This window comes from Pholcus phalangioides, unplaced genomic scaffold (assembly GCF_987345545.1).
Source record: "Pholcus phalangioides strain wild (caught in Gottingen) unplaced genomic scaffold, Ppha-v1.0 ptg000010l_1, whole genome shotgun sequence".
NCBI classification, from domain to species: Eukaryota; Metazoa; Arthropoda; class Arachnida; order Araneae; family Pholcidae; genus Pholcus; species Pholcus phalangioides.
Window position 1 is genome coordinate 29,546,939 of NW_028301603.1, and position 13,022 is coordinate 29,559,960.

Below are 13,022 nucleotides of genomic sequence, written 5' to 3' on the forward strand. Positions count from 1 at the left end.
GTACTGGACTGTCCCGGCAAATACGGGACGTATGGTCTTCCTATTCTTAGGTAAAGTTTATCTACTCACCCACATCTCCTAGTTACTCTTTCTTTGCGGCTTCGCGTCATGGAGTGGTGTGTTATACGGGAACCCAAAGATATATTTCTAGTGTGGTGTTAGTACATATAAATAGTTCCCTTCTGGGGTGCTCATCATTCGTGTGTGAATTCACTCATCATTCGCGAGCAAAGAACCCCCTTAAAATCATGACAATGTAGTACCGTATTCAGTGCCAGTTGGCCGCCAAGGGAGCCAGTGAAGATGAACATTTCCTTGGCAAGTCTCGTTTATTTTTGTGTGCGTGACATCTCATATATTTCTCTTTAGGAAAATCTATTCTTTAATTATTGTGAACCATGTTAATAATTAATTGAATTTAAATACGGCGCAAAACGCAATCGAATAACTGTTTAAAATGTTCCTTTAATTATATTTTATTGGTGATCCCTGAACACAACAAAATGTTTGAAATTAAAATCTAATTATTGCGTCACAATGTCTCAATCTTGATTATTTAATTGGGTTTTATTTAAATTTAAAATAAATGTCGCGTGATCCGGTCTCACATCGGCACCATTACAACGTTTACAAGTCGAAATAACCACCGAAAGCATCCATCAGATGGAATCAAACAGAATAATGATCCTCATCCTGGTGGAAATGCAATTGGTAGCATCCGGCGCTGTGTGAGGGGGGAATTGCACTAGATGAGATCCAGAAAATACGAGAACAGCAAAAATGAAATCCTATTCACGTGGGGGTAATGCACACCCTACAGGGAGAACCGCAATCATTGCCATTTTCGCTGCAGCACAATCAGGACCGCAAAAGTGAGATCCGGTGACCAGGATCAGTAAGGACACATCAAGCTTACTACTTTCCCGCACATCAACTCCAGTCATATATAGCTAATTTCCAACCATTGGAGTAGTAAGTTTACAGTTCAAAATTACAGGAAGAGGGGCGCCAAAAATGGACGCTCGCCTACGGCGACCGAGTAAATTTTCGTTTCCAGTTGCGGCCCTAAGCACAATTCAGAAATAAAAAACATACACGAAAGCTGTCTTTCTAAGAGTTCAATGGCTATTATTCCACAGCTTTTGGAAAACGCCAAATAAAAAATTTAGTTCTCGAATGAGCGCCTGAGTGGCGTGGTGGTAAGATGCTCGCCTCCCACCGTGAAGGACTCCGTCATGGACCCAGGTTCAAACCCAAGAGAAGATACAAGGTATGCAAAAAGTCCGTAAAAACTAACAAATAAAAACGGTTTGCAGGGTTAGCATCGCTACGTCACGAAAATTTAAGACGGGAAAAACTCAAAAACAGCCGATAGGTGGCGCTGACGAACACAAGTCAAAGAAAAGATACGCAAGTAACGAACGCGAAATGCCTCCAAATCGTTTATTATAGTAGTATGTGTTCCACATAACACATCACAGGCGAGTCACAAATCCAGCAACGGCAGAGTACAGCAGGTCCGGATGTATACATAACACCTCTCGGCGGATCGCATCTTTCAGTTTCGACAGATTAGATGAACATTATTTGCGTACCTTTTCTCAGACTTGTGGACGTCAGCGCCACTTACCAACTGTTTTTTCGTCTTGTAATGAAACCATCCCATATTGACTGTAGCCTTTCCTTCCATCCCTCTCCCAAGAGTAAGGATTACAGCTTCATAGTGAAGTGATCTAGCTACCTTCCACGAATGACAACTTATCCCCAAGATTTTATGGTGAAATTTTATTTTCTTAAAGTTACTGATAAGTGGATCTATCTAGAGCAGTGTTTCCCAACGTGGGCGTTAACGCCTTCTGGGGGAGGTGGAATGTTCCAGGCGAGCGGCAGAAGCTACGGGTATAACCACAGAGTAATAATACTATAGAGTGCGCGCGAGGGGTTACAATGTGAAGCAAAGATCCGGAGTCACGTGACTCCAGTCGAAAAGCTGGTCAGGGAATCTCGCTGGCAATGCTTTCCTTATGGCTGTTCGTATGACGATCTCCAAGTGCTGTCTTATTTTTCATTAGAATGGTCACCACGTGTGCAGCTTTCGGATGTTCGGAACGGTTTAGGAAAGGAGGAACATTATCCTTTCACAAAGGAATACTTTTTTGCTTATTTCCCTTCTTATAAATTAAAAATTGGAATATTAAATTGACGATGCAATGGATTTCTGACGTAATTTCAGTTTTTAACGACTCCATTTTGGATTTAATTCAATTAAAGTTCCAAGTTTTGGTAAAATTCAAATGTCATGAATCATTATTAAATGTTTTAATAGAATTTTTGGCAATAAATGATTGAAATTGTGAGTTTTATGAAGTTTTAACTGAAATATACGTCTCCGCAAGATTTGGCGAGCTGGTGAGTTCATTCGAGTTTTGCTCAACTTGGAAGAAAATATGATTTTCAGAAGGATAAATTTATGAAAAATATTCTATTTAAATAGAATGTGAGGAAAACTTCCCCCCCCCCCTAGACAATTGCAGTTTTGCATAAAAATGCATAACAACCTCTAAAAATAATAGTATTTTTACCCCTCTTCGTAACGGTTATGTTTGCATATGCTGATAAATACAGCAAAAGCCAACATGAACTAAGCCGATGAAAAAAAATCTCTCTCTATCTTCGCATTTATTATTAATTTAATTTTTATGGCGAAATATGTGTAGTGCACGCATCTCATACGGGCAGAACGAAGTTGTTGAAATAAAGTGATATTTCAGCATGGATTTTTTCCATATTCATCAAACTTACTAACTTCATTTTGAGAATTATTCGATTCATTCGTAAAAAGTGATAAATGCTACGAAATTCATCAAACTTACTAAAAATATTGGTAATTATGCATATATTTACCAACTATTGTGCATAATTTTTGAAGATAACGCGCACTACGGATTTATCAAATTTACAGTAACATAAACATTATATATTTGTTGTATGCAATATTTTGTTTCCTGTGTGTGTATAGATATTTAGAAAGCTATTAAAAACTGTGCCAAAAAAATTTATTTCATGAAATTTATACTGTTTATATTCACTTCCTTCAAATATTATATATTCAATAAAAATTTAAAAACCCATGTGTTAAGAAATTATTAAGAATTATCCCTTAATGGAAAATAAAAAAATTCCGTTTTCCAATATTTGTTTATTTTATAGAATTTATTTTTTCAAATCTGATACTCCCTAAATATTTCACATAAAAATGAGTGAAATTCATTGAAAAAATGAAGGAAAGTTTTCATCAACTTGATCGAATTGAGTCAAATTTCGTTACAGCAACATCCTAGCTTCTGCGAAAACGCGCCAAATGTAATAGCGCAGAACCTGTTCTTTCCCCGAAAATACTGCTCATCTTTTCTTCACGTTCGACAAGTTTTATGAATAGCGTGCGCGGTCTATTTATATTTTAAGTCTATGGGTATAACATAGGATTCTATGAGTTATATTGCGGTGGGAGAAAGTTTGGGAAACTGTCCCATCGCCCCCTTCTTCAGAAATTTTTTCTCCCATCGCAATTTAACTCATAGGATCCTGTTATACACGTAGCTTCTACCGCTCCCCCTGGAACTTTCCATCCGCCACGTTGGGAACCATTTATCTAGAGCATAGTTTCCCAACCTTTTTTTGTTCCATCGCAATCTAACCCATAGGATTCTATGTTATACCCGTAGCTTCTACTACCCCAAGGAGGCGTTAACGCCCACGTTGAGAATCACTGATCTAGAGCAATGCTTCCCAAAGTGGGCTTACTATCGCTCCAGGAGGTAAAGCTACGGGTATAACATAGGATTCTATGGGTTGGCTTGAGTTAAGGGGGATGATTAAAAAATAATCTGAAGGGGACGACGACGACAGCAATGGAACAAACACTTTAGGAACATGTAAGATCTAGTCATGCCCCCCATATCCTGGAGGAGAGCCCCCTAGGGCAGGTATCAACCTGTTGCTCGCGAGTAGTGCTCAATGCTCGTGCCCGATTTTTTGCTCACGAACACTTGATCAACGTTCTCTGATTAAATACACAACTTGCCATAAGGGTGCTCTTCTTTTGATACGTACAATCAGTGCTAGCATTGGCGTAGGCAAAGAAGGGTTTAGGGGTTCTAAACCCTCCTCAAGCAGAGATTATATTTTTCAGGGAAAAAACTGAAAATCCCTCGAGAAAATTCTGCGTAGGCCTATGAGTGCTCGTGACTAGAAAAAAGATGACCTTTGCCTGAGGGGTTGGAATCTTTGGTGTTTTCCTGACCCTCTATAGTGAATATATAGCGTGAAAACACAAAAAATGAAACAACCAGGGCTGCAGCCCCGTCAACTTCATCCTTTGGGGAGGGGGAACACAATAGTACTACACAGTAGTAGTTCAATTACTGTGTAACATTTTAGTCAGTCTATATTGAAAACGAACGATCTCTAAAGACAATGATATGCTATTGAAATGGATTTAGAAATTAGAATATTCAATAAAAAAATTAATAGGGTTTTTCCGATTTTCAAATTTAAAAACACCAGAATCTCGCGCCCCCCCCCCTCCCCCAGTAGTAACTACAAGAGTAACACCAAAAATTTCTGGATATAAGAATCAACATGATTCTTATAAGCGGTGGCAACTATTTCTCTACTCTATTATCGTCAATTATGAAATTTCATCAACCCTTACAGCGGCAATCCCGAGATATATCGTCAATCTTGATCCGATTTATTTCGGTCACCCCAAAATACCTCGGGTTCTTGATAAGCTTTTATTTTCTATAGCCCCGTTTACACGTGCAATATTGCGATATCACTGGGAGTTCTAGCACCCGCATGACGACTTTTTTTCCCCTTCGTAAGGAAAGAAATGGGAGAGCAAAACCAGCTTTTTCTATTTCCCATGTAAACAGGACTAATGAGGCAGTTATAATACTGAACAGGAAATTTTTAAAAACCGCTTAAAGGGTCAAGGTGTTCTTCAGCATTTCTATTCCGTAATTACACGCCTCACAAAATGTGTAAAATCATGTGCCTCAAGAAGTGTTTTGGCTCCGGGTCCGCCAAATTCGCTGCGATGACCCTTCAATGTAATGCGCAGCAGCACTATCCAATGTTGAAAGAGTCTCAGTTCTGAATAGAACGGTGCAGATTTCAGTGGAAAGCATTCTCTGACAATTTTGTTTGTAATTCTAAGTAGCTATTTTCTCAAAGTGTTCGACGGGCCATCTCTCCTAGCATTCTTCATATCAATTTCGTGATTTTCGGTTGCTTTTGACCCTTAAAGCGGCAATTTACAGGGTGTCCTGTAAGTGCTAATGTGGCCTTTATCTCATCAACCGCCCGTAGTAGAGGTGTAGTTTCAATTTAAAAAATGCTCGAAAATTACCCTGTACCAGTTTCTAGAGTGAAAATACAGTGTACAACAAAATAAAAAAAGAAATCGAAATTTTTATACGGTCCCCGTGCTTTAACTTAAAATTAGAAAGTTATTTCCGTCTCCTGAGACCAACAGAAAAAACTAAGTGTCTACGTCCAATATATTCGCTGAGATATTCGAATTACAAAATCGGAGAAAAATTGGGAAAGAACATCATAAATGAGAGAAAGTAGAGCGTAATTCAAATATCTTAGCGAATATTGCACACTTGGAAACCAGGTAGCGGAATTTTTACTGTTGGCCACAGGAGATTTCTTTCATTTGAATCATTTTTGTCGCACCACGGTCATTTTCTAAACCCGAGGGCTTGTAGACCGGGACCTACAATTTATTGCCGATTCCGAACGGCACGCTTGCTTTTATACCTATCGAGAAGTCTGTACGCTAACCCGTCGATGGGGGACTCCCTGCGGTAGCAATTTGTCATTTGCGGTCATGTCGCCATTTCTGTAGAATCCGTGTCAGGAAAGTTTTCTGACAAGGACGAACCGCTTATATCTCGCAAAGGACAGAGTGGGGGGGGGGCATGTTTGGTGTTGGTGGCAAGCACGAACCGGGTATCGAACTCGCGACACCTCTAAAAATCCAATGGTACTTGAGGTGAGTATCTTATCGACCTGGGCTATCGCACCCAAAAAATTCAACCAATAAGCGTATTGTAATCCTGGCCTTAGGCGGATACAGGAGATCACCTCCCAAATAAAATATTGTATTATTGTCATAGGTAGAAGGTGGACATTCACCGTCCCCCCTCCCTCATTCAAAAGGAGCTTATAACAAAGGAGCCTGGCAAAAAAAAAAATTGCACCAATATTTCAAATAAAACATCCCTCAAACAACTTCTGATCTTATAGCCTTGGCAGTCAGGGTAACTATGACTTACCATCAATGTGACAAACACAAATTATGGCTAATAAGTATCATCATTCTGCCATTATTTCCTCTTTTACAACATGATTGCTACATAAAAAAAATAAAAACCACTTGAATAAAACACGCAAATATTTCATAAGACAATTGCATGTCTTACCAGTCATTGCATCCAATCAGGGGAAACATAAGTTTAATTTAGAATATATATATTTTTAAGACTTGGCTATCAAAATAACAAAAAAAATCGGAAAGGGATCTTTTTTTTGTGGACAGAATAATGAAAATCCGAATTCCGACAGCACACGGTTAGAGAAATTAATCTCGCTTACCTACATGAAATACGTATTAATTTAAAAAACCAGCCTACTTACCTTCAACCCTCAGACTAGAATTATAAAGGAAAAAAAATAAGATACTTATTCAATTTCTCCAATCCTTGGCAGTCGGTAACTGACTAACCATCAATCTGACAAGCACAAAATATTAAAAAATCACAGTATAAAAAAAAAAATCCCTCAACAAAATTTTATTTTCTTTCATGGCGTATATTTTGGTATCCCATAAGATTGACTCCAGCCGAAGCAAAATGACAGAAATTACTCGCGGACGTGCCAACTTTTGGAATTCAGAAATCAGGGGGAGGGGCCCGTCAGGGGGAGGGGCCCTCCCCGGCACTCATAGACTCGATCAAAAAAATCGTAAACAAAGTCGTCTTTGCAAGTTGCTTAAATGCGGACACCAAGACTTTATACGGCTGCTCGATGGAAATGACCACGGCTGTCCTCTGGGGGGGGGGGGGTTCCTCTAACGACCACGGCAGTCATTGACGTCACGACAACGTGAGAGCTAGCGTAAAATCTAATTTTCTGCCAAAATCCGGAGAGGTGGCAGGTCTGGACTTGGTAACAACAATTTTTAGGTAAAATGTTTTTGCCTATTTTAGTACTTTAGCAACCACAGATCTCTATTATATGTACTGGATACACAGTAAATTATGAGGACATGTTAATAACTCAAGGTGAACCGGATAGTTTTACTGCCCAGCCCATATTTTTTTTAAAAAGGATTTGTTTACTGTTGTCCAGTTTGACCAACGAATCACTTTCATTTCTAGCTCTTTGCAGAGCTATGTAAACATTGTTTATGGCTCTGCATCAGGGTTGAAAGAAAATCTTAGAATGCGAAAGTCGTAGCAACTTTCGCAAAAATGTGTACAGGAAGTTCAAAATGAGTAGACATCTATCCATCAATCATTAGCATTTTACTAAAGCTTTTTTCTCCAGTTTCAGTTTTTTGCTGAAGGAATTTTTTTTTTTTATCTAGCTTAAACCCTGCTATGCACATGTTCTAAAAACACAGAAGTCAACTGAATGCTATTGGGTAGCATCAATCACAAAACCTAGGATAGGCCTTTTGTATCCAATTGTTTCGTTATGCAACTATATTTTTGAATGATAGTTACTGAACAATGAATTCCAAGACCACAAAGTAGAAACAACAATCATTTTTTCCCATCCAGAATGATGTTTTTAATGACTACTTCACTTTGAACCCGCAAACTAAGCAAATGAAAAAATAAACTAAATGGCCCACATACATCACCCCAAATAACCTGAGAAATTATACAATTTCTGCTTTAGCAGAATCGTTAATTTAATCTACATGTGTACACCATTTGGCAATATATCGATGACTCCCTGAATAATTACACGAATTTGTTGATAGGATATATCAAAAAAAGGGCATTTTTCTTAAAAGTATAGGTAGGACAAGTGGGAGCACTGTAGCCCGACTATTTCAATATTTATTGAGTAAATAGATTTGAATTATGTGCAATTAATTTATTGGACAGCAGAGATAAAAAGTACTATCCATAATTTTTTTTTGTGGGTATCGGCATGCAATGGTTAGGCCTATTCCGCTAAACATGACTTTTGAAAAAAAAGCTGCATTTCTGCAAGAATTTTCTTTACATTGTCATTTTTTTGAATAAGATTTGCTTACACATCGCAATCATTTATTTACAAATTAAGCTGTGAAAAACATTTTAAAAAAATTGAGATATTTAATTTCTCAATATAATTAAGTTTGATCTAATATTGGCAGTCAGGGTAACTATGACTGACCATCAATGTGACAAGCACAAATTATGGCTATTAAGTATCATCATTCTGCCACTATTTCATTTTCTTTAACTAGCCGGAATATTATATTTATCGAGTGAGCATGCAATCTTCTTCATAATCTGTGTGTGTGTGATGTCCCCAATCTGCGACCACCATTAACTTGAATTCTTGCATGAAATTTTATGAACATGACAGCCATTGTATACTAGGGACCCCTCACCACAATCACTCTCCTTCAGGGTTGGCTAGACATATTTTTTTTTTTAAATATCACTTCGTGTCCGATAAATTTAAATTATTTCCATGAGTTATTGATACAAATACAATGTCACAACAGGCAGAATGCCCAATGAGGTGGCTGAGAAAAATATGCCCATAACAAATATGGATGTCTTATATTGTATTATATAGTATTGTCGAAGTATGGACAGCTTCTCGATTTACCCCAAACATGTTTATGGTATTTCTTTTTAAACAAGTCAATTGTGTTAAAATTTGTACCCCTGGGGGTAAGCTATTCCGTTTATTCACAACCCTTATTAGAGAAAAATTCTCTGCGACACAACCTAGAATTGTCTCCTTGTCAAAGAAATCAATTGAAAGGTTATTAATAATTCATGGTCCATTCTATCTACCCAAAGTTGAAAATTTTGTAGCCTTCGATCCTATCTCCCGACACCTGTGTTCACACACATCCAATGTAAACATATTCAAAAAATGAAGTCCCTCTTCATAACTCAGGCCTTGTGTCGACAAGGACGCGCGTAGCTCTTCTCTGCACCTTCTCAACCAAGTCTATGTATCTCCGTAGGTATGGTCTCTAAAATCTTACAGCATACTCCAGTCCAGGACGAACTAAGGCTCGGTAAAGCGGAAAAATATTAGAACACGAAGAGAAATTTTTTAAAATTAAAAGCATTCTATTTGCTTTTTTGACTACCGCTGAACATAGTTCAGAAAACATAAGCCGCTTGTAAATGAGAATTCCCAAATCGGTGACCCTAGTTGCATCCTGGATATAGTGACACCATTCAACTCGTGAGTGAAACATAGGTTGTTCAAACCAAAATGAGCGACCATGCACTTGTAAATGCTAAAGGCCATGCTCTATTCATTAGCCCATGCTGCAATTATATTCAACTTTGTCTGGAGTAATTCCCTATCGCTTTGATTCTGACTATCCCCAGTTCATGTCATCTGCGAATTTGCTAACCCCATCAACATCCTAATCAAGTTCATCAATAAAGTGAAAAAGTATGGTGCCAAGGACATTCTACTTGTGATGCCTGTCTCCAATCAGAGAATTCCCCATAACCTGTTGCGACCTATCGCTAACCATGATTCTATCCAATTCATCAAGTTGCCCCCAATCCCACAACCTCGTGTAAAAACACTTCAAAAATTTACCATGTTGGCAAATTTTTACATTTCCAGGTAAATATTTACATTTTTGCCCTTACCCTAAGCCAGCGGTTCTCGACCTTTTCAATCTATAATTTCTATGGTGAAGCCATTTGACTTGAGCCCTTTTTTATATACAGTTTTTAAAACGGAACTCTGTTTAGGCCTCTTTTATTATGTCTTGAAAATTTACAGATTTTATTTTCCTCGAGTCACCACGAGGGACACCGGTTGAGAACTGCTGCCCTAAGCTTTAGTCACGTGATCATAAAAGCAAAACAGGTTAATTACACAACTTTCCCTTCCTGAACCTATGCTGATTATCAGATACATTAGTGAAACCCATTATTTGATGGCCAAGTCTCTTAAAAAATATATATATATATACACACTTTCTAAATTAAACTTGTTTCCCCTGATTGGGTGCAATGACTGGTAAGACATGCAATTGCCTTGTGAAATATTTGCGTGTTTAATTTAAGAGGGAGCTCGTCAGTCACTGGACGATAGAAAAAATTCGGCACAGCTTCTCTACCCTTTTTAAACATCAGAATCACTTTAGCAAGCTCCCAATCCCTTGGAACGATACCCTCAACACTACTTCTATAAATCTGTGCGACTGGCCCCAATTCATTAGCACATTCCATGAGGACGATGGGATAGATACCATCTGGTCCTTGCGCTTTGCTTGAGCATAATTTTTTCAACAGATTTAGGGGGACCTTAACATTTGTCACTTGAATACATTGTCAATCAACTACTTCGACAAGAGGACACCAGCATTCATTGGCAAAGAAGAATTCTAGATTGTAATGTGTTCTACGTAGTAGAGTTTTTTCTCTAATAGGGTTGTTAATAAATAGAATTTACTATATAACCCTGGGGGAAAGTTATTCCAACACAATTGGCACGTTTAAAAAAGGAATATGATAAAAATGTTGGGGTTTATTTCATCATATAAAGTTATCCATACTTAGAATAAGGCAACCAGAAGTATTTTATCATAATTATTGGCTATTTATTGCTCTTATTGGGTTTGCTGTATTTATATATAGTTTAGATATGTATTCGACATCCATATTTTTGTTCACCCACCTCATTGGGCATTTTGTCTGTTGTGGCCTTAGTATAAAAAAAACCTCAAAAATTAAAAACTGTTAAACCTTTTTTCAACACCATCATGAAAACCACCAACACCATCGTGAAATGAATCTTTCTGGCACTTACCTCCATGAAGTTATCAAATGGTTTAACCAGCCCAGTCACCTTCAGACTGGAATTATGAAGAAAAAAATTAAGATGCTTATTCAATTTCTCTGGTCCTGATCTAATATTGGCAGTCAGGGTAACTATGACTGACCATCAATGTGACAAGCACAAATTATGGGTAATAAGTATCATCATTCTGCCATTATTTCATTATTTTTTTTTAAAAACCAAACTGGCTGTTTTTTTAAAAAAAACCACTTGGTTTAAACCAAACCCTGACTGGAAGAGTATTTTCTTTAGGGATTTCCCATTCAAACAAAGCTCAATTTGATGACTTTTAGGGATTTTTCTATGAAGATACGAAAAATCGAAAGAATTGGATTTCGAACTGGAAGATTTTAATAAGGCTGAAAAATCGGAAGCATAATTATATATCACAAAAACATCACAAATATGGCCATTTATCATCCTGCTAGTAATGTAAGAATGCTCAAATTGTTGCAATGAAACCTCTGTAAGGCCTAGAGACAGACTTCCAATTATAAAAAAATATCCAAATAACATGTGGACCTTAGCATTGCCATTTCATACTTAACTGGATTTTATGGCAATTAAAATAAGAGAAACTTTTTATGCCCAAAAACCCAATCAGAAAGAGTTATCCCATCTCTCTCCCAAGCCCCCCCCCCCTCACAAAAATTGTGTTAGGAAACACAATATTCACCCGAGATATTTATTTGAATAATTCACAAATCGGAGAAAATGTTGGGGGGGGGGGGCAGCAGAAATGCAGTTAAACTTTAAAATGTGTTTATCCCCAGTTTTAAAATCAAATATCTAGCAAATATTGACTTTTTGGAAAGACTTTTTTGTTGGCATCGGAACAGACAGGCCACCTTCTTAATCGGGTTTTTAGGAACACGATATCTGTATATGAAGTTAACATTTTTATTTTAATAACTATACAACCCTCTGCAACATGAATAACTTATCTGAGGTCAACATATTATTTGGATAATTTTTCAAATTGGAAGTATGCCTCTAAGGTCAATGGTTTGCCAATAATTTGCGGTGTGAGGATTTTTCACATGTCGAGTTTATTTTACAGTGACAGGAAAAAAATACACGAGAAATGTTTTCCCCCCCTTAAGATTTCTATAAAAAAAATGCAACTTCATTTATTTGAAAATATTTAGATTCTTTTCAAAAACTTCATGCTATAATGTTTGATGATTCTACAGAATCAACATTCCTTACGAATTACACAGAATTAACGTTTTTCAGCTAAAAATGAGCATTACCATGAAAATAGCATTAACTATTACATATCAATATAGTGTACTAAGCGTCTGTCCATATAAAAATTGGGCCTGTCTTGCAGACTCTCCACCAGGATTTAAGTTATGGCTGCAGAAGTAGTTGCAGCTACTCTCACAAAAATATGTACAGGAGATACAAAACGGGTACACATCCAACCATCAAAATCATTAACATTGCAGCATTTTGCAAAAGCATCCCCCCCCCCCAAATTTCTTTTTTTGCTAAACAATTTTTTTTTCTCTAGCTTAATCCCTGCTCTCCACAAGATCGCAAATTAAAAAAAAAAACAAAAAAAACCATTCACTTCACAAAACACAAATAAACGAAGCCATAATTTTGGCATTCCTTTTTTCATAAATTAACTAGATAGTTTCGTGTTTCTAAATGTTACCCGTCACAAAATCAATCCCTTAACTGCCAACAAAATCTTACACGATCCGCTCCTCAGTGCTACCCTTTTCAGATTACAAAGAATTAAAGCGTGTATTAATTAAAGAATTATTAAAGCGAAAATGGGGAGAAAAGCTTTAGCAAAATGCTACAATGCTAATGTAATGATTGATGGTTGGATGTCTTACTTGTTCCGTACCTCCGGTATGCATTTTTACGAAAGTGGCTACCACTTCTTT